The sequence below is a fragment of the Perca fluviatilis genome, chromosome 11, assembly GCF_010015445.1.
Source record: "Perca fluviatilis chromosome 11, GENO_Pfluv_1.0, whole genome shotgun sequence".
Taxonomy (NCBI): Eukaryota; Metazoa; Chordata; class Actinopteri; order Perciformes; family Percidae; genus Perca; species Perca fluviatilis.
Window position 1 is genome coordinate 12,392,032 of NC_053122.1, and position 25,836 is coordinate 12,417,867.

Genomic DNA, 25,836 nt, shown 5'->3' on the forward strand with positions numbered 1-25,836 from the left:
CTACTCATCATCACAAACATCCACTTTTTAGTCTCTGAGTCATCCATTCCTTCCTCCTGCTAACAAGAATTAATCAAGATAACAGGCTCTTTCATGTCCACTGCCATCATATTTAAACATGTTGGTTTTACTTTTAGTGCTTGGCCCATTAAAGCAGCACACGATTAGAGTCCTGCTGGCTTTGCAGTTTACATACAGTAGGGTACACACATTACATTTCTCTTATGATTCACCCGATGCACCTATGTGATGTATATAGGGAGTACATCTGTGAACTTGCATTGCTGCATAAAAAGCACACATGCACACATAAATTCAAATATCCACCTACCACTTTACTTCAACCTAACACACACGGAGACACAGCGGCCACCAGCTGCACTGACAAGAATATGTATGGTAGGGAAGATAGAAATTGAGCGAGGAAAGGGTAAGATATCACCATTTGGCTCGCACACAGAACAGACAGGCTCATTCAAACAGAGCTGTTATCTGCAGCTAAGGCAATCAGATAGACCTGTAAATGCGAGAGAGAACAACGTCGCACAAACACATTGGGTTGACAGAATAAAAGATAGCCAGCACTTTAACACGACAGTATCTGGGTCAACACTCAGTCAGATGAATTCTGTAAATCTGACAACATCACAGCGAGACAAACGGGAGGTTGTTTCACTTTGAGGATCAGGATTACGGTTCACATATCCGAGTGGCATCAGCAAACAAAGTTATCACCCAGCAGGGTCTTTGATTGTTGTCTTTTTGAAATCTTAATTCTTTTTAAAAGCAACACAAGGGTTTCTCACACCAACAAGTCCTACAACGGGAACAACTAAACAGGTTATTTGTCTGTGCCTTCCATCACAAAGATTCTCGTTTTCCTGGTCTGTCACCTGTATGGATACGTTCATAGCTAGAGTTTGATAAATACTGAGGTTGTGGCCCCCAATGCTACTCCATACCCCAAACTATAAATTATATATACTATTTGGATTTTCTGTTTCTATGTTATATATATATTTTTTTTTTTAGTTATTCATTATATTTTCTGTACATTTCCCACGATGAATGTCTAAATAGAAAAACAATACCACACCATGTTTAACTTTTACTTGTAGAGTGCAAACCCTCCAGGATGCTAAAATACCCAGACAAAATACAGAGCACGTGACCTTAATGTTCTCTGTAGATACGGCCCTGATTAAAACTACTTGATAAAGGTCAGAGAACGATCCTTGTCATGGTTAAACAAGGTAGGAACCAGGTTCAAACAGCGGTTTCTAGTTTCAAAGTCTACCCAACCTTTTCCCTTAAGGCTTGTCTACACAAAGTCTGACGGAACAGATATGCCTCTGGATTAATCAATACAGCAGTCCATATAAAGGGTTGCAGTTTACTCACGTTTTACACATTTTTTTACTCATGTTTTTATCACTTTTTAATCACGCTTTACTCACAATTTGCTCGCCAAAAGAGGTCAGGAAAACACTCTTTTTTTGAGTGTTTGACTAAAAGACTGCTGTTGTTTTTCTGGTGAGCACAGTCTTCATTACCTTGGTAGTTATACACAAGCGGCGTTCTTATTATTTGGGACAAATCACCTTGATTCTTATAAAAGTACATGTAGAGTTAACTAGAGCGTATTAAAATTTATGCTGTCCTTGATTCTTTTACTTCTTGTCTAGAGGTCACTTCCAGTTATTGTCTGTACAGAACATGGACTGCAGAAACTGAATACCACTTCAGATTCCCACTGACGAAACAAAGTGTCACCCTCACAATAAGGACATCCATCTGTGGGATGATGACTTAATACTGGATCAGGAGAAGGAGTTCACAAAGATCAATAGATATGGCAGAAGGGAATAATCAGTAACCCTGTCATTTCCCCAGCTGACAAACAGTTATCAAATTAGGAATCAGCATGTTATTGCTGTGGTAATAAGAGTCAGTATATTAACATTGACAAATCTCTAAAATGACAACAGCCAAGCTAGATTTGATGGGATTAGAACAAATTCCCTCCTGATGAAGATGATATAATAGTTTACCATTCTTCAATAAGTTGCCCTTTGTAATAGTGCTGTTTCCCAGCTATGATCTCCATCTTTACCTGATTGGCTTTGATTAATTCTCTTCTGGAAAATACAACATAAATCAAATGTATTATTCATTTATTAGTCTTTCCACTTTCTGGCTGCTGCTGTAATGGCTGTGATATTTTTGCCAGCTGTTTCTCAATGGTGATTACATAACAGCACAAATGACACAAATTCCCCACTGACATTCGATTGGGATTCGTTTTTCATCGTTAAATGTGCTTAAGTGGTTAGCTGCTATAGCTAGCGCCACAGCATTTCCTTTGCACACATTACATGCAGTGAGAGTGACAGTAGCATTACGCTCACTGCTGGCCTTATGGCTCTAAAGGGCCATGAATTGGCCCCATTATCATATGCTTCAGCTCTTCAGGCTGCTCTTTACCCACTTTTTTTTTTTTTACTTTACCTCATTTACCTCCTGGTGAACAAATGCTTCCTCCTCCTCTCCCTCTTCTGCAATTTACTCAAGGTGTTACACAAGATGCTCTCGAGCAGGTTTCCCACTGCTTAAAGTGTAATGTACAGGATGTGATGGCTGGTTTCAGTGCACTTACCATAACTCATAGACTAATAGCTACTTTTTGAAAAGAAACAAAACTGGAAATAATAATTTAAGGTTACTTAAAAGTAGTCCGTGAACTCCAGAAGGAGGGAATTCAGATGTAAGAATTTAACCTACTTTTTTTATTACTCCCAACATAAAAAATACAGCAGCAATGCTGGAGTGACTCACTGGACCCACTTCAATTTGTGTGCAGTAAACAATAGTAAACAGATGCACCCCCCTCGCCCTCTACACTGCCCTCTCCCACCTGGACCAGAGTCACACATGTGTGAGAAGGCTGTTAATAAACTATGATTCAGCATTCAACACCATAGGGCCCTCCAATCTCGTGACCAAGTTTTGGGACTCGGAGAATAGGCTCTACCACCGTAGCGTCCGGTCCCGCATCACCAGGCTCAGGGACAGCTTTATCCAACTAAGGGCTCATACACACTGCCTGCGTGGCATAAGCGTTGTCAGCTGTGTGGCGTGACCCACGCGGCTCTGGCGCGGCTCGAGCCGGAAACGCATGCATGCTAGAAATAGGACCGACGCCTACTTTTCACGCGACACGCAAGCGTGTTAGAAGCGTTTCCAGGCTAAATAGAATACGAAAAGATGTTTATATGTCATTTTGACTCAAATACATATTAATAAATGACATTTTGATGTTTGAAAGTCTCTAGGTTTTGACATAAATGGAGATATAAATGTAATTAAAAAAAAAAAAAAATAATTATCGATTTTCAAATATTGCACCTGTCAATACAGAACAAAATATTCTGTAGCCTATTTTGCCATCAATACTGCCGACGTCTTTGCTGTAATCAAATCAGTATATATATTATGTTTATGTTTATGGGAAACATACATGTGTACAGACAAGGCTAGCAGCAGCAGCGCGGTGTCAGATACATTCCTAGTGTGCAAAAACGCCAAACAGCTGCCACGCAACTGACACGCAAAAGAAACGCCACGCTCACGCCACGCAGGCAGTGTGCAGGAGCCCTAAGACTCATGTCACTTTACCTTTAAACCGTCACTTTACCTTTATATACTTTACTACTGTTACACAACTGTTTAGACCTCTACACATATACATATACAGTATATATTTATTATTTCTCATTATGCATATATATACACTCACCTAAAGGATTATTAGGAACACCCTACTAATACCGTGTTTGACCCCCTTTCACCTTCAGAACTGCCTTAATTCTTCGTGGCATTGATTCAACAAGGTGCTGGAAGCATTCTCTAGAAATGTTGGCCCATATTGATAGGATAGCATCTTGCAGTTGATGGAGATTCATGGGATGCACATCCAGGGCACAAAGCTCCGGTTCCACCACATCCCAAAGATGTTCTATTGGGTTGAGATCAGGTGACTTTGGGGGCCATTTTAGTACAGTGAACTCATTGTCACGTTCAAGAAACCAATTTGAAATGATTTGAGCTTTGTGACATGGTGCATTATCCTGCTGGAAGTAGCCATCAGAGGATGGGTACATGGTGGTCATAAAAGGATGGACATGGTCAGAAACAATGCTCAGGTAGGCTGTGGCATTTAAACAATGCCCAATTGGTACCAAGGGGCCTAAAGTGTGCCAAGAAAACATTCCCCACACCATTACACCACCACCAGCAGCCTGCACACTGGTAACAAGGCATGACAGATCCATGTTCTCATTCTGTTTACGACAAATTCTGACTCTACCATCTGAATGTCTCAACAGAAATCGAGACTCATCAGACCAGGAAACATTTTTACAGTCTTCAACTGTCCAATTTTGGTGAGCTTGTGCAAATTGTAACCTCATTGTCCTATTTTTAGTGGAGATGAGTGGTACCCGGTGGGGTCTTCTGCTGGTGTAGCCCATCCGCCTCAAGGTTGTGGCTTCACAAATGCTTTGCTGCATACCTCGGTTGTAACGAGTGGTTATTTGAGTCAAATTTGATCTTCTATCAGCTGGACTCAGTCGGCCCATTCTCCTCTGACCTCTAGCATCAACAAGGCATTTTCGCCCATAGGACTGCAGCATACTGGATGTTTTTCCTTTTTCAGACCATTCTTTGTAAACCCTAGAAATGGTTGTGTGTGAAAATCCCAGTAACTGAGCAGATTGGGAAATACTCAAACCAGCCCATCTGGCAACAACAACCATGCCACGCTCAAAGTTGCTTAGATCACCTTTTGTTCCAATTCTGACATTCAGTTTGAAGTTCAGGAGATTGTCTAGACCTGGACCACACCCCTAAATGCATTGAAGCAGCTGCCATGTCATTGGTTGATTAGATAATTGCATTAACAAGACATCTTACAGGTGTTCCTAATAATCTTTAAGGTGAGTGTACATTACTACATTCCTTTTACATTCAGTTGTATTCATTTTTCAATACTGTTTACACAAATTATTACTGTTTACTCCATTTTTATTTTAGCCCTATATCTTAACTTTGTCAGATTTAGTTTTTACTTGCATGATTTTCTGTTTTTAGTTATTTAATGAGCATTGTTGGATGTGCCTGAGGCCTCAGATTTTCAATGTCAATGAATACTTCTGTATTGGTTGTGCACATAACAAATAAAGAACTTTGAACCTTATTGCTTTCTGTGAATACTTTCTTACACTTATTCCAGTCACCAAAACTGTCAAATTCCCTACACTCTAATATTTGAAAAAGTTGGCTCCAGTTCTTGAGAGAGATCACAAACACCACATGGGTTGTTTTGAGCTTGATCAATCTGCTGAAGTGCAAATAATTTCAAGCCTGTAAGAGACAATTTTTCCTGCAACTTTTAATTTGCAACAGCAAATATGTTTCATAATGAGAAAACTCAAGTTGAATGGCCTACTTCTAATCTAGAGGAACTGTTGGCGGGGAACATAATCCAGGAATGTTTCCCCCCCAAAATATAATTGGCTAAACAATTAGTAGTATATAAATGTAATTTCTAGGAAACATGGTTGTTTTGTGCATTTCTCACCTACATGTTCTAGAAAGGTTATCAGGAAATCGTGGGTTATGGTGTTGTTTTTGGAATATTTAATCATAATCAATATTTAGCAGATGAAGGTTCAATTACTAAAATTACATTTTAATTGGTATGTTACTTTAATAATATTAAAATGACACTATATATAAAGGTACATGGACATACTGTACGTTTGGCGTTTTCAATGAAAGGAAATGTTAATGCTACATTATACAATGATGTTTTAGACAAAAGTGGGCTTCCAACGGCTTCTCACTCCCATTGCGTTATCATATAAAAGTAGTTTGTACTACATGATAAAACATAAGAAAGCACGTGTCACACAGTAATCTCTCGAGGAAATATATGTTCTGCAGGGGTCTGCCCACTGGAAGGGATAGCATGTGCCAATAATTCTACACTAAGTCCCGGTTTATGTGGCGTGACTACCATGCCTACCATCTGGGACTGACGCAGCACCAGAAGGCTGAGACAAAGACTCAAACATAAACAGGGACATTGCTAATGAGACAGCAAATTAGAAAAGTTATTTACCAGTCAGAGACTGCGGTTTCTATTGATCTGTGCTATTGTACGGTGAAACTGCGGGCAACGCACGCCTACGCCAGCACAACAGTCCTTGTCATGGGCTTTCTCTATCACACACAGACACACAGACACACAGACACAGACACACAGACACACACACACACACACACACACACACACACACACACACACACACACACACACACACACACACACACACACACACACACACACACACACACACACACACACACACACATAACAGCAGAGTGAAGAGCTCCAGCCTTGCTCTCTCTTATACACACTTGCCACACACAGGGAGCACTCACAAGGAGAGTGACAAAGGGGGTGTGATGCTGGCAAAGTAGGCTAGACTTAGTCATTATCAGCTTTCTGCTCACACAGGAGAGCAGCTGGCAACACAAGTCATACATCATTCCCACCTGTGATGGACTGGGGGAAAAGAAAAAGGGGGATCCAGCAGGGGAGGGGGAGAGAGAGGGTAGTGAAAAGGTGAATGGTGGGGAGAGACTCCCAGCTCATTCTGCACATAAAGAAGCTCAAAAAGCAGCACAGGCCTCTGATAAGATGACACGTCAGATGAAAACAGAAACTGACTGGGATCAGTCCTGTGCCTTTGTTCGCACAGGGAAAGTCATTAGAGTGGGCTGAGAAGAAACAGCATGGGTGCGCCGGTTCAATGCTTCATGTCTCACTAATATAGGTGCTACCCGCTGAGCTGGCCATAATTGCCCCATGGAGAGAAGATCGAAAGCCCTCCTGTGCTGTACTTGGGCACTACACAGACAGGAAGACACTGTCTCCATGTCTCTTTCTCCTAGTTCATATCGGCCTGCTCTGATTCCCCATGACACACTAAGGGACGGTTATTTGAACAATTGGCCAGGGACTGCCTGATTTTGCAGGTGATCGGATGAATAGTGCCATGCTGGCAGGAGGATTAGTTGGAAATGAAGTGAAATGACAGGTGGTGAGTGTTAATTGGAGGGGTTGTTTAATTCAGGTTTAAATGTGCAGAAAAAGAGCTTAAATTGACATACTCCTGTGTGGAGAAGGGAGGGGGACTGGGGATAATCTAAAATAGGAGGGGGGTGACTGTAAAAGGACAGATAAATGTGAAATGAAAGATGCAACATGAGAGGGATAGAGAGAATGGGAAGAGAGGAATGCAGAAGGTGAAAACCCCGCATTTTTTGAAGACAAGTGTGGACCAGGGCCTGTGCTGTAAAAGCACTCGGAGGAGAGGAGAGGAGAGAAGAGAAGAGGAGGAGAGGAGAGAAGAGGAGGAGAGGAGAGGAATGGAAGAAAAAATAGCCTGAATAAAATCTGCATCCGTTTAGGGAGAGTCCATCACACAGGCACTCAAACTCAAGAGGGCTTAAGGGAAAAGGCTAGAGACGGAAGGGAGGATCAAGGCAGAGAGAGTGTGATTTAGGCATCATCATGAGTGTTAGAGGCAGAGAGAGGGGGGATAGCTGAGGCAGGGATGGAAACAGTGTTTGCTGTACAGGCGGAATTTGTATTCTTCCCAAGCAACTACAGGGTTAAATCAGACTGCATGCAGTGAAAGTGAAAGTGAGGCCTTCTATCTCGGCGCTAATGGGGTTAATAATAAAACAGGGTAGATCTTTTTTCTTTACAGGCTCCAGGGCAAGCGGCATAAAACACTCCATGTTGCTGTTTAACTTGCCTTGTGTAGAGAGGCAGGCCATTAGCCATTACTCAGCTCTGTTCTAATGCCATATGGAGTAGGAGGATGCCTGAGTGAGTGTGTGTGTGTGTGTGTGTGTGTGTGTGTGTGTGTGTGTGTGTGTGTGTGTGTGCGTGCGGTGTGTGTATGGGAGTGTATGTCCATTAGTCCATTAGTAAATAAATGCATGTACTTGCATGCTGATGTGGGCCCACCCAGGTGCCTATGTGCAAACACTGCGAAAAAATCGGGAGTCTGCCACCCCATGTCAATGCTGAACCAACGGCGGCTCTTTTCAGTTAAAGATAAAGTAAAGCAGAAATGAACTAGTAACTTATATAATGAGGCTTTCTGCAACCGATTCATCGAAATATTCTTAAAAGTCAAGTACTCTACATCATATTCAATTAAAAAAAAAAATTGAAATCCAGCAGCAATGTAATGCTCCAACGTTTCTGTGATATCAAGTGGCTAAAAAGCTTTACATTGACTGACTCTAGAGCTCACTGATAAAATGACAATGTGGCAGGCTGGCTGGCTGGCTGGCTGGCTGGCTGGCTGGCTGACTGAGTGACTGATGGGAAAGCACAGTTTGTGGCTGGCTCAAACCAGTTAGACATGCTGCTGACATTCGCTTCCACTTGCAACATATTATGAGAGAGAAACAAAGAAATGAACGGCGAGAGCTTAAGGGAAGAAAAAAAAGGGGGAGAATTACGAACGAAGGAGGACTGTGAGTGAGACAGGGAAAAAGACAGAGAGAGAGAGAGGGAGAGAGAGAGAGAGAGAGAGATGTGACTGAGAGCAGTGTTTCCAGCAGTGATTTTACTGTCTGTTGAAGCAGAAAGCACTGAACTTTAGATGAAATATTAATACAGAGTGAGAGAAACACAGGGATAGAGAAAATAAAAAGATAAAAAGCATGCTGGTATTAGCCACCTCCATTTTAATTAGTTCCTCCTTTCATTTTATTTCCTCCATCTCCTCTTTGGGCTTGGAAGATGTAAAACTTAATTAGAGAATAACAATTATTGGAAAGTATTGCCTATTACTCAATTGTTTAAGAAATCACTGCAATCATTATTACTCTGTGCAACCACAACCCCAGTTTTTGAGTTAGATGGAATTAGTCAAAACCATTTTAGGAATCAAACACTCAATTTTCCCCCCAGAATGTGTTGGTGCAGAGCAAGCAAATCCAGAGGTCAGGGTTAATAAGCACAAGGTGTCTAAAGTCTGCAGCCTGCCATGGATTCAATGAGATGAGAAACACTCCATATTGAGACAAATGGGCATCAATATATGATTTAAAGAAGGAGAAGCTGGAACAGAAGGACCAAAAATAATTGGACAAGACCTACATTGAATATTCTTGCAGGCTTGTTTGTGTAAAGTGATTTACACTGATTGAATATATTATGTGATGCCAGTGGGTTTGGGAAATGCAATCAGGGCCCGTATTTATCAAGCGTCTCAGAATCACCTCCAGGAGTCACGCTGAAAGTTAACCTACAGGACTAAAAAACATTCCTCCCTCAGAGTAGGACTTCCTACAGCACCAATGCTGTTCTCTGAGGACAACACTCTGAGCTGCACAATACAATTTATGATGACGTGTAGTTTAGGCTAACTCCTACGGCTGTAGAGTCACACATAACCTAGTCTCTCTCGCATTGCCAGACCTTCCTCCACAATGCTGCGCAGGAGGGTCTGGCTAGTCCACACAGCATTCTGGGAGGGGAGAAAAACATGCTCTGGTTTGTTGGCATTTCTTTAAACCAATCCTAATCGTCTTGGGCGGTGCTAAGCGCTGAGTGGAGCCACAGTGCCGCTGCAAAATAGCCTCGGGAAGGAACTTATTTTGGTAGAACGTGTACGTTCAAAGGTTGTTTTAGTCGTGCAACAGAAAACTCAGATTGGACAGAGAGTCCAGCTAGCTGTCTGGATTTACCCTGCAGAGATCTGAGGAGCAGTTAACCATAGTCCTCATAAATCGACCAGAGTTTAAAATTACAACAAAAAGTAAGCGGAAGGTAACTGGACAGCCGAAAATGGACATCCGAAAAGAGTGACATCCGGCGGAATTTCCGGCAGAACGAGATCAACCCAGGAAGTGGAACATCGTGGATATAGACTACACATAACCTAACCTGCATGTCTTGTTGCCACTGTGTATGCAAAAACATAATGCAAAAAATAAATAGCTTAAATATCATAGTGACATTTACCAATAAGCTACTTTTTACTGTAAGTAAACAATAGAAAAATAAGCAATTTAAGGGTTTGATTTGACTTCGCTGTGTCATCATTGTTTTACAATGCCTAAATTAGAGCCTGTATTCTGCAATACTAGGCACTTAGCAATTATATTGCTACTCTGCACCTCCTGTTTTTTGCCCTTAATAGGTGTTCCTTACAAATGATTCATTTCAAGAGAAAGGTTGTTGTTAAATATATCTCTTAAATATGATGCAGCCTGTTTTTTCACAACTTCAGACTAATTGGCGGGGGAATGAATGAATCATTATCTGTGAGGCTGCAGCGATATACTGTAGTTAGATTTTTTCCTTCCTTCCTGTTGCTGTGACGTTGCGAGCGTACTGCCCAAAATTTGCTCAAACAGTATCTCTTAATAATCTCACTGTCATCCATTAATATCCCTCCTCCCACTGAATGTTCATGAAGGCCATCTCCTGGCAGCTCCTAACAGGTTTGGACACTTATGGAGCTATTCTTAAGATCAGTAGAGATAGAAGTCATTTCATAAATTGAGGAAAGGCTTTTACTCCTAGTCATAGGGCCTAAAAATGCATTACTCTGAGAAGCTTTGTCCAGTTACCACTTATGTCCTACTCTGAGATACACTAATGTGTCAAAGAAGAGACAATTTTCTTTACAGAGAATAACATGTATGACTGTTGAAGCACAACTGAGATTACATTAATCTGATCGTAGCTGAAATGCATTGTGTTTACAGTGATAGGTCTTCAGATAGGTCAAATAGAACTAGAAGATAGATAATTATTTTTTTGGGCCGCGCCAGCCCATAAACAACTAACAGCGGCAAATTGGTTAATTGTCTTTATTGGCACTGGCCTGACCCAATCAAATCCAGGAACCCCCTTCCCCACTCCCGGTCCTGAGACACGAGCTGTAATAGTGATGCTTATGCTGGAAGTTTAGCATCCACGTTAAAATGGACAAACGACCACCGCTTTGGTGGTGCAGAGAAATTACGGGAGAAAAAGATTAAGAATCTACAGGCGGATGCCTCAAAATGTGTCAACATTTCTGACATGTTTGGGGCTGTAGCTGCTTCAACATCAGCATTACCTGAAGTGGAGGAAGGAGGAGAGAAGCAGAAATAACATCATGACAGGGAAGAAGCCGAGGAGGAGTGACCATGACAGGGCCATGCGAGCGAATGAGGAAAAGATGGATGAGAGAGTAGTTGACGACGTGGTAAGGAATAGGCACATTAACAGGGACTCTCAGGAAGGGAGGGAGGCTGTGTGTGTGTGTGTGTGTGTGTGTGTGTGTGTGTGTGTGTGTGTGTTTTTTTTTTTTTTTTTTTATTTTTTAAAAAAAAAAAAAATAAAAAGTGTGTGTGTGTGTGTGTTATATAAATAAAAAAAAAAAAAGCAATTAGTTGAACATGAAGTTAGTGGGTGGCCGGGACCTAACTGCTAAACTGCAAATTGAAGGCGTGGCCTGGTGGGTGGACGAAGCGAAATCTGTGTGATCTTTTCTTTTTTTTTTTTTTTTTTTTTTTTTTTTTTTTTTTTTTTTTTTCGGACATACACTACTCTCAGCTTTATTGTAGCTTTTGGGAAGGGTTACGGTTATGGTTATTGTATTTGGCAGACACTTTTGTCCAAAGCGACAAAATATGAATCTTACAACAGTTAAAATGAACAGTAAACTGTTTTTAAAAGTTGCTAAGCCAATATTAAGCAAAAATAGTAATAATAACAATAATGGCAATACAATATCAAATATCAATAATAAAAATAAACAAATACCATAAATATACAAATCATAACTCTAAGAATTAATGAATTATTTAAGTGTAAGATCAACAGATAAGTCTTGAGACCCCTCTTGAAGGATCCAAAACGATCCCATGAACGCAGAACACTAGGCAACTCATATCATAGAATGCACGCATATTTTAAGAGAACTGTCTGCAGGGAATGTGTCTGACCAATCACGGTGGGTGTGGGCCGCCTGGGCCAAAAATGCCAGGGCCGATTTTTTGTCCCAGTCCAGCCCTGATTTACATAATTTTATACATCTTAAACTAACATCAGATAATGCTGTCAGATGTTGAGAACACCATGAATATAAATGTACAGATTGTGAGCTGAATAAATACGTAATTTGCATTGATATAGATAAATAGATTCAAAGCAGTTTATGTGTAACAGATTACTTTTGGAAACTAGCCTTCCCCTCTCTGCTGTTTAGCGTGTTTTATGCAAAGCGGCGTGCTCCGCATTCATGCACTGCAGCAAAATGAGCCTGGTGAGAATTGAACCCATAATTGCAAGTGCAGCAGTTACAACGTGCTAAACCACATGGGAGCCTTCGTACAGCTCTGGAAAAACAATGCAGGTGCACAGCTTTCGACAATGTTGCCAGAGAGAAAAACACTACTTACAGAAACAATCTAGACAGACATTTTTATTTGAAACCAGAGTATGGATGTTTCCTCTCCCCCCTACGAGTCGCTGCAACAATGAATAGTTTGGAGCTGTGATAACAGTTTGTTTACTCCTCCGAGCCACGATATAAGGTTATATTCAGGACAGGACTTCTGTCTTCATCCAGACTATACCCTTGCTTTCCTCACAGTCACCGGTCCTTCCTCTTGCAGTTCTCATTCCAGCACATGAAAGTTGTTTGTTAACATCGAACAACAAGCCACTTCTGCTTATTTGTAACTTGTTTAAAACAGCTGGATGCCTCAGATTCCCGCAAGGCACTGCGGGGTCCATCTTAGCATCACGTCTGTCTTTGTGCATCCCCAAAAGTTAACTTTATACATATTTGGCTCACAGAATGATCATCTGTTTACCCAATATGTTGAAGTATATTTATGATTTATGAGAATGTCGTAAACTTTTGGAGCAGCACTCTCTTTGGCCTTGCCAGGCTTTATGTATAAGGGATGAGAGTGCAGGGCAGAGGCGATTCATTTTGCACCCCCGCGGCAGAGTAGTTTACCCACCGCCGTTTTTCTGACAGAGACCGTATAGTGGATAGAGCTACTAAGCATATCTCAGAGGAGATGACACGCTGGACCATTTCCAGTCATGTTTTGAGGGAGCCAAGGGAGAAAAGGTTCAAGAGTGCAGAGAGGACAGGAGGGGATGGAAAGACTTCAGGGAGCATGTTCAGTTGGCTGCTCAGGGACCCTCAGAGTGTTAGGTGGGGATTGTACATGTTCAGCCGAGTGGACATCAGTGGCAGGGGATAAAGGAGTGTTGTTTTCTGTCCAACTTCTTTCGAAGGATCCATTCTGATGGGCTCCAGTTTGAAACAGGATTTGCATGTGTGTATACCAACATGAGAGGCAGGCTAAGTGAAATAGAAAACACCAAAAAACACCCAAGCACACACTGATGTGTAGCAATGGGCCCGCCACACCCTGTTGAGGATGTGCCGCTCACAGTCCAGCGACTCCATTCATCAAGCTAGACAGAGAAAAAGAGAGTGTGCGAGAGGAGAGGAAGAAAGGAGAGGCTGATAGGTGAAAGGTAACATTGCAATACAACAACAGGAGAATTGAGTGCTTGGGGGACGACAGCAGGTAAAGGTAGGTATGCAAAAAACAGACAGGAAGCGAGGAAGGAGTGATGCAAGCAAGGAAAGAAGGGAAAGGTTTTGACGCTGCCGGGAAGGTTCCCATTAACATGGAAATCACTTCCTCTTCCCCGGCTCTCTGTGGCTCACTGATGGCTCGGCAAAAAGAGAATGGCTTTAGCTCCTATTATTCTGCGTGAAGGGGCACACTGCCAGGTCAGATGAAAAAGTAACCTAAAAAAAAAATAAAAAATTGTCAAGACAGTCTCTTTGCGCCCCGTCTCCCTGCCTCTACTGCGTGTTCTCTACTAGAAAGAGGACCAAGGTATTGCTGCAGAAAGTGTGATGGATTCACCTAATTTCCACAGAAGTCCAAGCTTATACACTGGGAAGACAAAAAGAATCAGGGACAGAAATGTTCCTATTGGGGGGGTGGGGGGTGGGTGTGGGATGGGGGCAGGTAAAGTTGTGACAATGTAAATTCTCAGTGTGGAGAATTTAAGAACCTCTTGGGTTTCCATAAAGCTGGATTGCCTGGCTGTAGGTCTATTGGAAATCTTGTGTTGTATAGGGCGATTACTGCCAATGAATCTCTCCTCACAGACTCTTCTGGCTGCACAGGATTGTGGAAGAAAAGCCCATCAGGGAGAAGCGCTGCCCGCGGATGTCTCACAAGAGCCGCCAATTTGGTGTGGCTCGAATGTCAGTGTAAAGCCTCATTTGTTCGTTTATGTATATGTGCACAAAACCAAGAGAGAGCGAGAGAGGGAAGAGAACAAAAAGACACTACGCATGAGGGTGAATGACCCTACTACTTCAACACTTGTGCACCCGTTGGACACACGACACACACACACACACACACACAAAATACAGTTAGTGGGCTGCAGCAGCATTCAGACCCACGGAGGGTAAAAGCCTTGAGGAATCTATCCAAGCAGAGCTCTGTATTGTGCCACAATTGACTCGAGGGCAAAGGCAATGCAATGGCAGGCCTAATTGTGCGGTCTGATATGAGGGAGCCATTTCAGGCTTTTCATGCCTCAGCGCTCTCTCCGCCCCTGAGGTTGGCTGGCCTATCCAATTTTTGCATATATACTGTATGTGAGACTGTATGTGTTAGTGTGCAAAAGAAAACCTCAAAGATGTCTTTAAACATACAGAATGAGCCACATATGTAATTATGAATCACATACAGTCAACCCAGCCCTAAACTTCATTCCCTTTTAAGTATACATGTACAAAAATGCATGCATTATGCATATATACACAGAAACTGACTATGTGCTGCGCCATGGCTGCTAAACGCAACACTGAAAACCGTCTTGATTCCATTTCCCAGCATCCCTTCAACTCTGTGTGAGATGAAATGATTTTCAGCTAGCCTGATTATCACTGTCGCCATAAAGCCATTAGCTTTACTCCTCTCCTTTCTTTCCATTTCCCCTCATCTCTATCCCTCCATGCTGTCGTCTCCCTCCTCCCTCCTTCACGCATTGGTGAACTTGCCCCAGGACTCGCTTTCATGCATTCTAAAGAGTGCCGGCTTCACGTCTTTATCGTGCCAGTCCAAACAATGGGAGACGTCAGCGCGTGGGTGGCGATCATTGGAAAGGACGACAGGACGTGGGAGGCCGAGTTGGACCGGATTGGCCTACGCGCGTGTCCCTTAACTCTGATGAGCCCATTACTAGTCCGCAAATGCACATTAGTCATGCCATTTAACTAAATTCATTATCGATGGCCTATTGAAGAGGACACAAGTTATTATCGACATGCATTACATTTTTATTCAATGTGATGCAAATGCTGAATAGGATATAACAGAAAATGATGTAGGCCGACTCCAGCACTGGTGGCTGCTCTGTCTATATATGCAACTTCATTCCACTTCCATTCTCTGTGTTGTCTAAGTGTGCCATTGTTACAGTATATAGAAAGAACTATGAAAACACAAAAGAAGGCGACTTACAGTACAGTGTGTCCCTCATGTTCGATTAACATCATTTTAAGCATTAATATTGTATAATCCTTTATTCATAATTGAAGAACAGTATTTTGAAGAAACTTTGATGGCTGATGCCCGATATTATTAACCCCCAGGAATGGGAGCTCTGGCTTGGCAGCGAACACTTATGTTCATTACCAACAGCTACAGCAGTGTTTGGTGGGATTGTGAAAGTGGACTGTTTGACAAATGGGATTTCTCAGCACAGACACTTTCTGCCACACTGACTAAAATGATTGTGCGCTGAGGGTGTTTTAAAACAGGAGCAGATGGAAGAGAGTGTGATAAGGGACACAAGGGTACCGGGTGTGTGAAGAGCACACACTGAGAGAGTGGGAGTCGTGTGTGTGTGTGTGTGTGTGTGTGCGTGTGTGAGTGCGTGGGAGGGGGAATGTATGTGTCTCTGGGCCTGACAGGAAATGACGGTCACCTCTCTGTCTCCTTCTCCTCACCTTTGACTGATGTGTGACCCAAATGCGTGTGCACTTATGAAAGAAAAACATGTAGATTCCAACAGATGCAGAAAAAGCAACAGATGCAGAAATCACACAAGGTTAAGACACTATGCCAATCTGTGAGTACTCTTTGAGCACACCCACTCATCCCTCTTTGTTGTCTGTACTCCTCTTCGCCTTTTATTTTATTTTTTGCATCTCATTCTCACTAAAGGACATAATACCCTGATTATCCTTCCTGACGTCCTCCGTTTCATTCACTCCCCCGCTCCCTTTCTTGTACGTTTGTCTCCTTGTCTCTTCCTCTATGTTCTTGGAGCGTCTTTTCACCCACTCCCTTTTTGCCTCTTCCCTTTGTCTCACTCTCCTGACAACTTGATCGCACCTTTTTCAGCGGCTCCATCTTTTTCTCTTTCAGGAAAAAATTACACACTTAAGCACAAAATAGACATACACACTTTGGGAAGACTTGCGCACACCTCCTCTTTCTCTCTTTCTATCTCCTCCCATTCACACTCTCTCTGTTACAGCCTCGCTCTCCAGGAAAATGAATTAGTAATATTTATGATGAAGCCCTCTCCGAACTACTCCCTCTATTTCCCCCCCTCTCTGTTTCATCTCCCTGGCGCATAAAAATGACACTGATCTTATCGGCGTTACCTATGTAGTCATCTGTCAGCCCATCTATCTTTCCATCCATCAAACCGCTGGGAGAGTGATGGCTCCCTCAACACTTTTATGTGGTACCGTTGGCAAGCCAAGGTTGTTCGGAAACCACATAAAAACAGGAACCAGCACCTGCGTCTCCGTCTGCGGACTTGTCACCGAGCAGAGTTGTAGCTATTCAAACAGTTCTTGCAGGCAGAGCAGAAGAACCAAAGCGTTCCGGGAGCACAAGTTATGAGTCTCCGGATGCGTCTGGGATTTTCTGTGTGTGTAGTTAAACTATAACAAAGTGCCGCTCCAACTGTCACAAGGCAATGAATGAATGTTTTACCCTTTGACAGCCTACAGATTCATCTGAGCTCCGTAAAGGGGGTGCAGTTGGCGTACAGATCTCAGGGATTGGGCCAGACCACTCATCAAATGTTGACATTTCACCGAGAAGAAGCAGAGGAAGAGTGACATTTCACTTTTTGATATATCTGGATAGAAGATCGTGGTGAAAAGTCTTTAACTCAGAGGATTTCGTTTAAACCCAAGGTCGTCTTGTACATATTCAATATATGAAAGTAGTAATATTTTGAAGGCACTGTGTTTTTAATTATTTTCTTTATACTTTTAGAGCACAGAATATGAACAACCAGGATTCTCCTTCGACTCTAAAGCACTGATGACCATATTTTTTGTTGGGATTTTTTTTTTCAATAGTTCAATATTATGCAATAAATGTTGTATTATGCTATGAATACAGTAGGTGGATCAATAAGGAGTACAACACAACATAATGTCTTATCAGAAACTCGCACTTTGATCTACTGAATGGGTGCAATCAGAATAGACTGCAGCGGTGTTCATTCATGTCTTATTCAACCTAAACAAAAAAAACATTGTAAACAAAAAGAAAACAAAAAAGACAATAAGAGCCCAAAAATCCACATTGGTTAAACAATTCCTAATAAGAACATTTACACGTGGCTTGTGGTGCTCAAAGCTCCAGAAAATACTGTACATTTGAAAAACTAATCAGCAATGTCTCTTCCCAGAAATCATGACCCGGTTACTTAAGACAATCCACAGAGCTGGTTGTGATCAGTTTCATTCATTGTGTTTTGCGTTTTCATGTGGACGGAGATTTTTCTAAACAGTTCATGCGTGGACGCGATTTTTTTTTTTTTAAAGCTATAGTGCGTAGTTTCTGTCGCTCCCGTGAGGAATTCTAAGTAATGACAACAAAACTGTTGGCGCGTCGATACAAGCCTTTCATGAGTGCCAGTCTCCTACATACGTTGTCCTACGGCAGGGGTGGGCAATTAATTTCCCCAAGGGGCTACATGAGAAACAGGGGACTGTTGTGGAGGGCCGGACCAATAGGCTAAACTCAATTCTGCTCAATATTAATTTTATGTCAGGAGGCACGTTCTCAAACATCTCTTTTTTCTCTGGGCATATTAGCACAGCAGAGTGCACCAAACACTCTTTAATAAACTCCCCTTCAGAAAATGGCTTACTGCGATTTTGTGGGATATCACAAAGCTGGTCTTGACAGATGCATCCCTGGATGCCTTGTTGCTTTTGCAGCTTAACTAGCAAAGCTTCACATGTCCATGCCCGCTCTGCATCAGTCAAGTTGTTGTATTTCTCTCCGTGTTTAGTATTGTAGTGGCGATTCAAATTATAATCCTTTAACACAGCGATCTGTTCTCCGCAAACTAAGCACACGGCTTTACCCTTGACTTCAGTAAAGAAATACTTAGAAGTCCATGTTTGGTTAAAAACTCGGCACTCTGTATCAACCTTTCTTTCTTTCCCATGAGCTGACGTTTTTGAGGGATAACGGCTCATTCACGTCCATGCTAACGTCTCCCGCTCAGTTTGCGGCTCGCCGACGCATCCATGGGTCCAACCATAGACAGTATATAAGAATGGACCAACAGATCCCGTTGCTCTGGACGGAGACCAGTGAAGGATATTAGAAGCACTTTTCCGGTGATCTCTTGCTTTACTGCGCAGCCTCCAACTGAGAGAGACAACGTAAATGTGACGTGAGCGACCTGTCTGAAAGTTGGAAGTCTTCTGGTAGCTGTGCCAAGAGAAATCTCAATCATTCCCAATCTTACAGAGACGGAGAGCGTAGGTATATGTAAGGAGATAACGTGGACACAGGCTAATTATTGCTAACTAAAATGCTAGTTAACATTGAACATTTCCACCTCTGGCTAATAGTCTTAATTAGCTTTGTATCAACTCATTTGGCAATGGCTTGAATGTAACGGACGTTCATAAATATCAAAAAGTTACGCACTAAAGCTTAAAGTAATGAAGGAAAAACCCTGTTTTTTTAAATACTGTGTACATGTGGACTAAGTCTAGTTTGATATCGAGTGAATCTTTGACTCGGAAAAAATAAGAAATTACATTTTTCTTTGCAGATTGTCAATAGCCAATTGTATGGAGTCAGCCCAACAATATACAATAGTGTCATTTGCAGGGTAGAAAAAATATTTCAACAACCGAAGGACTCTGCTGAATCTATTTCAGCAGTAAAAATGTAATACGCTTCAAGGACCGTTCCAATATTGTACTGGAGGATAAGTAGGATTCAAAGGTTTTGTGAAGAACCAACACCACCTAGTTTTATGCATGAAAATTCTTTGCCTTGGAAACATAGTCGTATATTGAGAAAATAATCCCAGTTTATGGTTTATTTATGTGCTTTTTCAGAAGCCTTCAACAGTATCTCATGGTCTTCGATTTGTTCAGTTGTCATGGAGATGTATCTGTTGTGAGCAAATAGTAGTTAAGATTTCATTCATAACACTTTTAGGACTTTTCCACTGAGCACACTCCATCCACTGATGAACACTGGGAAGTAAATAGATCTTGGATTGGGACTGCTTTCTACAACTATTTCGTTCCACATCAAGAATGAATGCCTAACTTTAAACCAAGATGAATAAGAAGCATAGAGAAGACATTATGTAAATGTTCACAGTGAACTTGGGGATATCTTCCACAGTGTGCTATGACTGCTATTCACAAATTAAACATTACAATAAGACAGTTACTTGAACAAAGGCTAGGAATAATCATAGGTTCAACATTAGGGCTTGTGTTTGTTATATGGCACTTTTTTTTATGATACACTGCAATATTGGAAATATTTTCATACAACAGGAAGAACTGGGTCATGTTTATTTGTATGTGTTTTATAGATGTGAAACGCATGTGTTTCCACGTTTGTTTCTTTTTTGTTTGAGCTGTTTCGCATATTGTTTCCTCAGGTGTCAGCGTAGAAATTGCTGAAACTATGAGGCAATATTTGCATTTAATGTTGATCGTGTATGCAAGAGGTGAGAAAAATAAGGTCGAAAGAAAGAGAATACTGGGCAATGGTGGATGCCTTGATTGCTACTTTTGTGGTCCGATGGAAAATCCATTAAAAAAAGACTTTAGAATAAGACTGTACATGTTTTTCATCATGTGAATTTTTAAATAATGTCAATATTCCCCATGTATTTTAGCATTCCAGACAAGTTATCCTCTTAAATAACCAGAGTGGTTTCCAGAGTGGTTAGAGTAAAGAAGTTGTTCTTTGGTACAATTCCAGCCGATGCCCGGTTCGCTATTTCAATTTATCCCTAAGAGAATTCAGCTGTGGAGTACATACACACAACCATAAATTATTCAGCTACAGTAAACATGGAAAAACATGTCTGAATAAATGACAACATGGAAAAAAGGGTATGAAATTTCACATCAGCCCAACAGCAACATGATGGCCCTACTACAAAGCAATGTGATGCCGTAATGACCAAAGTGCTGTCATCTTAATTTCCCTATGGATTACCATAGGAGTAAAAAGCCATCTACCATGCCTATCCTCAAGCTTTGTAACAGGAAGTTGATCATTTGAGATGTGATTTGATACTCAACACCCTTGTTTACGCTCAGATAATAAGCCAACCATGTATTCCACACAGCGTTACCCTAATTAAGAGCTTAATCAGGCAAGGAGTTGAGATGGTAATAGCAACTCCCCTTTAGCACAATTTTACATCCGTCTGCCTTGTTAACTATCAGTTTTAAGGGAGCCTTAGAAAACTAAGATGTCTCTGTTCACAATCTGACATGTTCTAATTAAAAAACAGGCCCACTGAGAAGTATGTCGTCCAGTGAGTATTAATGCACATACAGCAAAAACATATATAGTTCCAATGATATTTCTGGGATAAAGACTTCAAAAGATCTTTGAATATTTTAGTTTGCTGACCGTGTGTCTAAATTATTTTTCACCTTGAAATGTTCAAAAAGCCCTGCTACCTTTAAAAAGTTAATTTGATATGGATGAAAATAAAATGAAAGCTTTTCTTGCACCAAGGAATGATGAGCTAAAACATAAAAAAAACATGCTGCTGTCCAAATAAACATTTGGAGCACGGTGTATGCCATTTGAAAATGAGACCCAAAGGAAAGTGTGGTTCGAGCGTTATGTTTGCCAATGAAGCGCCAGGAAATATCCCACATTTTCCACTTATCATTTAACCAAACAACAACTACAATCTGTACGGTAGCCTACTTTCCCTCTGCTATACTGCCTCCTCCGGGCATAAGAAATCCCCTGACAGCGTTCAAAACTGTACACATAACAAACCCACTTAGTTCCTGGAATCGTGTTTTGGATAGGGAGAAATTCTAGGGCGCAAAAGAAAAGTCCACAAAGCAGGGCCCTTTTTTCCCCTCTTGTTAAAGCTATAATGTACAGCCGACACCTGGTTTGTACGCTCCAGTGTAATCCTCTCCCTCTGGTAAATGCCACAAGGCATAAGCAGTGTTGACCTTGGGATACACGGAGACCGGATTTGAGGGTGTCTTTTTAAAAGCTTGGGTGTGTAATTGAGTAGAGCGGCGGGGTGGCTCGCTTTGATGGTGTTCGCGCAAGCACAAGGGAGCGTGGTGCGTGAGGGAACAGAAAAAAAGGCAAGCAGAGGATCAGGGATACACACAGATACACAAAGACCACACACAAAACTGCAGGAGTAGGCTAACATCAATGCTTTCAATTAAGCACATGCATGCATGGAGTCATCAGCAGGACAAGTCGAGGCAACAGACAGAAGGTTTTGGTGGTTCCTAGTCACCCAGATAAATCAGAACGAGCCCAGTATTTCTCCAAGAAGCCCTCCCGTCCTCAGAGCATCCCAATCCAAAACACCAGCTTTGATGGGAGTTTAACTCGACCAACAAACCTCCCACCCCAGGACATCATTAGTTCAATTTTGGCCTTAGAGCCAGTGGTCTATTGGACTAAACCCTCATCGCAGGCCTATCTAGCTCCTAGACAGCTTTAAATCTAACATGCTGGTTTCATTTTACAGCTTTTCTTTGTTAAAGTTATACGTAGATGTGAACAAGATATGAACTCCAATTTACATAATTAACAGTGTCTTTACAAGCTCTAGGACGAGAAAGTTTTAGTCACCGAGAATTGATTTGGTCAGTGACAATGACACATTTACCTAGCTGATTAACATTAATTCTGAGTTGCCCAAACAACTAGAGTAGAATAAATTCTCGGGCTACAATCAAAACAATCAACGCTGATTGCTGCAATTTGCAGCATAATCCACACTTCTTGGAGTTATAACTTCCATCGGAACACATACTGTAGACCTTATACACATAGTTTTCAGTGTGACTTACACTTTCCGAGTCATTATCATTATCTACATTGCCTATAAATGGTAATAAATTCACTTAGAAATTATATTTTTTTAAAGGCTACTTAGAACTACAGAACTTGCCTGAGAATCATCACGTTTTTAAGTTTTCTTCAGTATGAACGTAATCTAGTGATAGCTATCAATGCAGTGCAGTCTATGGTGCAGTGCAAACAGGAACTGATAATAGCTACTTTGGCATACTTTAGATGATGATAATTTGAGGGCTGCCTCACAGTGTCAGACAAATCCCTGATCTACGTGATGGCCTCATGTCAGTTTTGGACAGGTAGCTAGCAGCTAGCTTGGCAGTTCTCAGGTGTAAATGACAGACACCTGGCAGACAGAGTTGTGTGACACTCATGTTAAACTTTAAAGCAACAGATAACATTATGCTAAACTGACCATCTCCTGGGACTCTGGGATTCAGAGATGTGAAGCAGTCTGTTTGGTCTAGTCTATATCCACGACATTTCACTTCCAGGATTGCAGAAATTCTGCTGGATTTCACTCTTTTGGCCAGATATCCGGTACCTTCCGCTTTTTTGGTGTTGGAATTTTAAAATCCAGTCGATTTATGAGGACTATGGTTAACTGCTCGTCAGATCCCTGCAGGGTAAATCAAGACAGCTAGCTAGACTATCTGTCCAATCTGAGTTTCTGTTGCACAACTAAAATAACTTTTGAATGTACACATGTTCCACCAAAACAAGTTCCTTCCCAAAGGCTATTTTGCAGCGGCACCGGGCCTGCTGCCGGTGCTTAGCACCGCCCAAGACGATTGTGATTGGTTTAAAGAAATGCCAATAAACCAGAGCACGTTTTTCTAACATCCCGGAATGCTGTGTGGACTAGCCAGACCCTCATCCTCAGCGCTATGGAGGAAGGTCTGGCAAAGTGAGACTAGTTTGGTCAGACAGTGACGCTAACGTCAACGTTAGCTTAAGCAGCTAAAACGCAGACCTGTCAACAGTATCATTAGGGGTCGTAAGTCAGATGTCATAGATTTGTCAGACATCACTTAGATTTAGGGATGCACCGAATATTCGGCCACCGAAAATTTTCGGCCGAAAATGGCCCAAAAGGGCATTTTCGGTTTTCGGCCGAAATACCTTTATCACCGAAACAATACGGCCGAAAATGTTGTGATGACGCAAACAGAAAACGCGACCTGCACGTGTGTCAGTACCCGATCCGTTCCACCTGCAAAGCGTCTCCTAAGCAAAGAGGTTGAGACGGACCACGGAGTGAAATGAAAAGTACGCTCTTAGAGTCAGTCAGCACACGTTTCAGTGAGATCTGTTCGGATCCTCTGCACTTCATCGCGACTGTACTTGATCCGGCGTTATAAAGACCATTACTTGGATGCGGAAATAAAGCGCGCGAAATGATCCAGGCCGCGATGGATGCGGAGAACCCGCGGTGGAGACGGAGACGAGCGCCAAGCGCAGGAGATCAGAGCGCAGAAAAAAGACTTGTCTCGCTGCACCAGATGAGGGGCATGCACCCTCGTTGTCTGATATGTTCAGTGAAATCCTGCAAGAAAGTGCCTCAATTAATAATAATAATAATAATAATAACAATAGGTAAGCTATTCTGTTCTTAGGCTACTGTATACTGTATGTGACTATCAGATTGTAGCCATATTTCTGCTAGATATTTTTTTAATTAAACTTTAATATTAATTTATACAATTGCAATGCCTTGATTTTAGTAAAGTTAGTACACAGTCATAGCCATAAATGCAATGGTACTAATAATTGGCTTAATTTCTTTCGGTGTTTCGGTTTCGGTTTTCGGTCTTGGTTTCCTCTTTTTCGGTTTTCGGTTTCGGCCAAGAATTTTCATTTCGGTGCATCACTACTTAGATTAGTTAGTTTTATTCTGTCATACAACAATGTACTGTACAGATAACACACTATGTTAACAATGAATACAACACCACATTTAAATATCATGATTAGATTTGAATATTATCAAGTGATTTCAAGTATATATGGGCTAAATTGGTCGATTTTCCAATAGAAAACTATTCTCTAATCCTGGGAGGATGTCAACAAAAAGCAACAGCATTATCTTATCTGATTCTATGCATGTGCAACAATGTGGCTTGTTTAAAACTATGTAGACCAAAAGTACAAACTTTGAGTTTTATTTATTGAAAATAATTAACCATATTAAAATTGCGTACAGACTCAAATTGTCTCAAAACTATGACTTTTCCCTGAAAGAAGTGATATACAGTATCTCTTTTTATCTGGATTTCAGTAATACTTTAATGGAAAAGTTATCTTTCCCATCAGCCCCTCTAAAAAATCCAAATGAAATGTAATTGTACAAAAGCAATATATTCCAGTGTCAACTCTTTTCACTTTAATTGGAATAAGGTCAGCAGTTATCTTGGGAAAGACAGAGGCTAAGATGAGAAATGGCAGAAAGGATGACATGAAGTAAGGGGTGACAAGAACACTGGCCACAAAGGCCGTTTTGGTTCCTCTATTCATTCATTAACAGGAGGACTTACTGGCCCGTCCTTTTGAACGTAATAAAGGACACACAACCAATTTTAGAGCTATAAAAAAAATGAATTGATTATTTTCTGCCTCTAAGACACATCGGTGTACTCCATCCAACAACAGAGGCAGACGCCAGAGCAGAGCTGCATGGGGACCAGTTCACCAGCCTCCTTCTGGATAACTAAAAGAATGATTTACAATATAATGTCCAACTAGGACAATAATGTCTAATAATTCAACTTGATTACAATATCTTCATGGCGACCAGTGGCCATTATGTAAATGACTCATTTGGTTAAAATCTTGTTTACACTAATGCAACAGTAGACTAGGCCACACGATAATTCAATTTAATTTATCAACAATATAAGTCATGCAGCTACACAGCTAGTCCTTCTCCATCTCTCGTCTACTTTCCGCACTATATAACTTCATGATCACAAACAGTTAAATTAAGTAAAATGCTATCAAAGAGTTATTTAGAAAAGCCAATTAGGTTGGCCTAAATTGTGGTGCTGTCAGAATATTTCCTAATATGTGAAAGTACAGCAGGAGTTGGAAATAGTAGCTGATCTATCATTGCAGAGGCGAGCGAAACCCATGAGTGAATGTTTGATGAGGCACTTTGCAGCCCTGCAGGAGTCTCCTCTGCCTGACTGCTGCTGTGAAAATCCTGAATGGACCTGCAGGTCATAAAGGTCTGAGGAGTCTTCTGCTTTTTGGTGCAAAACAAACACTGTGTTTATGCTGTTATGCAGCCTAGTGTTTGTTTTCTCATAGCGTTTT

General features: G+C 41.4%; 1 protein-coding gene across 1 annotated transcript in view; it reads right to left on the reverse strand.

Annotated features, from left to right (window-relative positions):
• LOC120568866 (cadherin-2B) overlaps positions 1 to 25,836 on the reverse strand; it is a 153,648-nt gene that overhangs the window by 31,049 nt on the left and 96,763 nt on the right. The window lies entirely within an intron of this gene.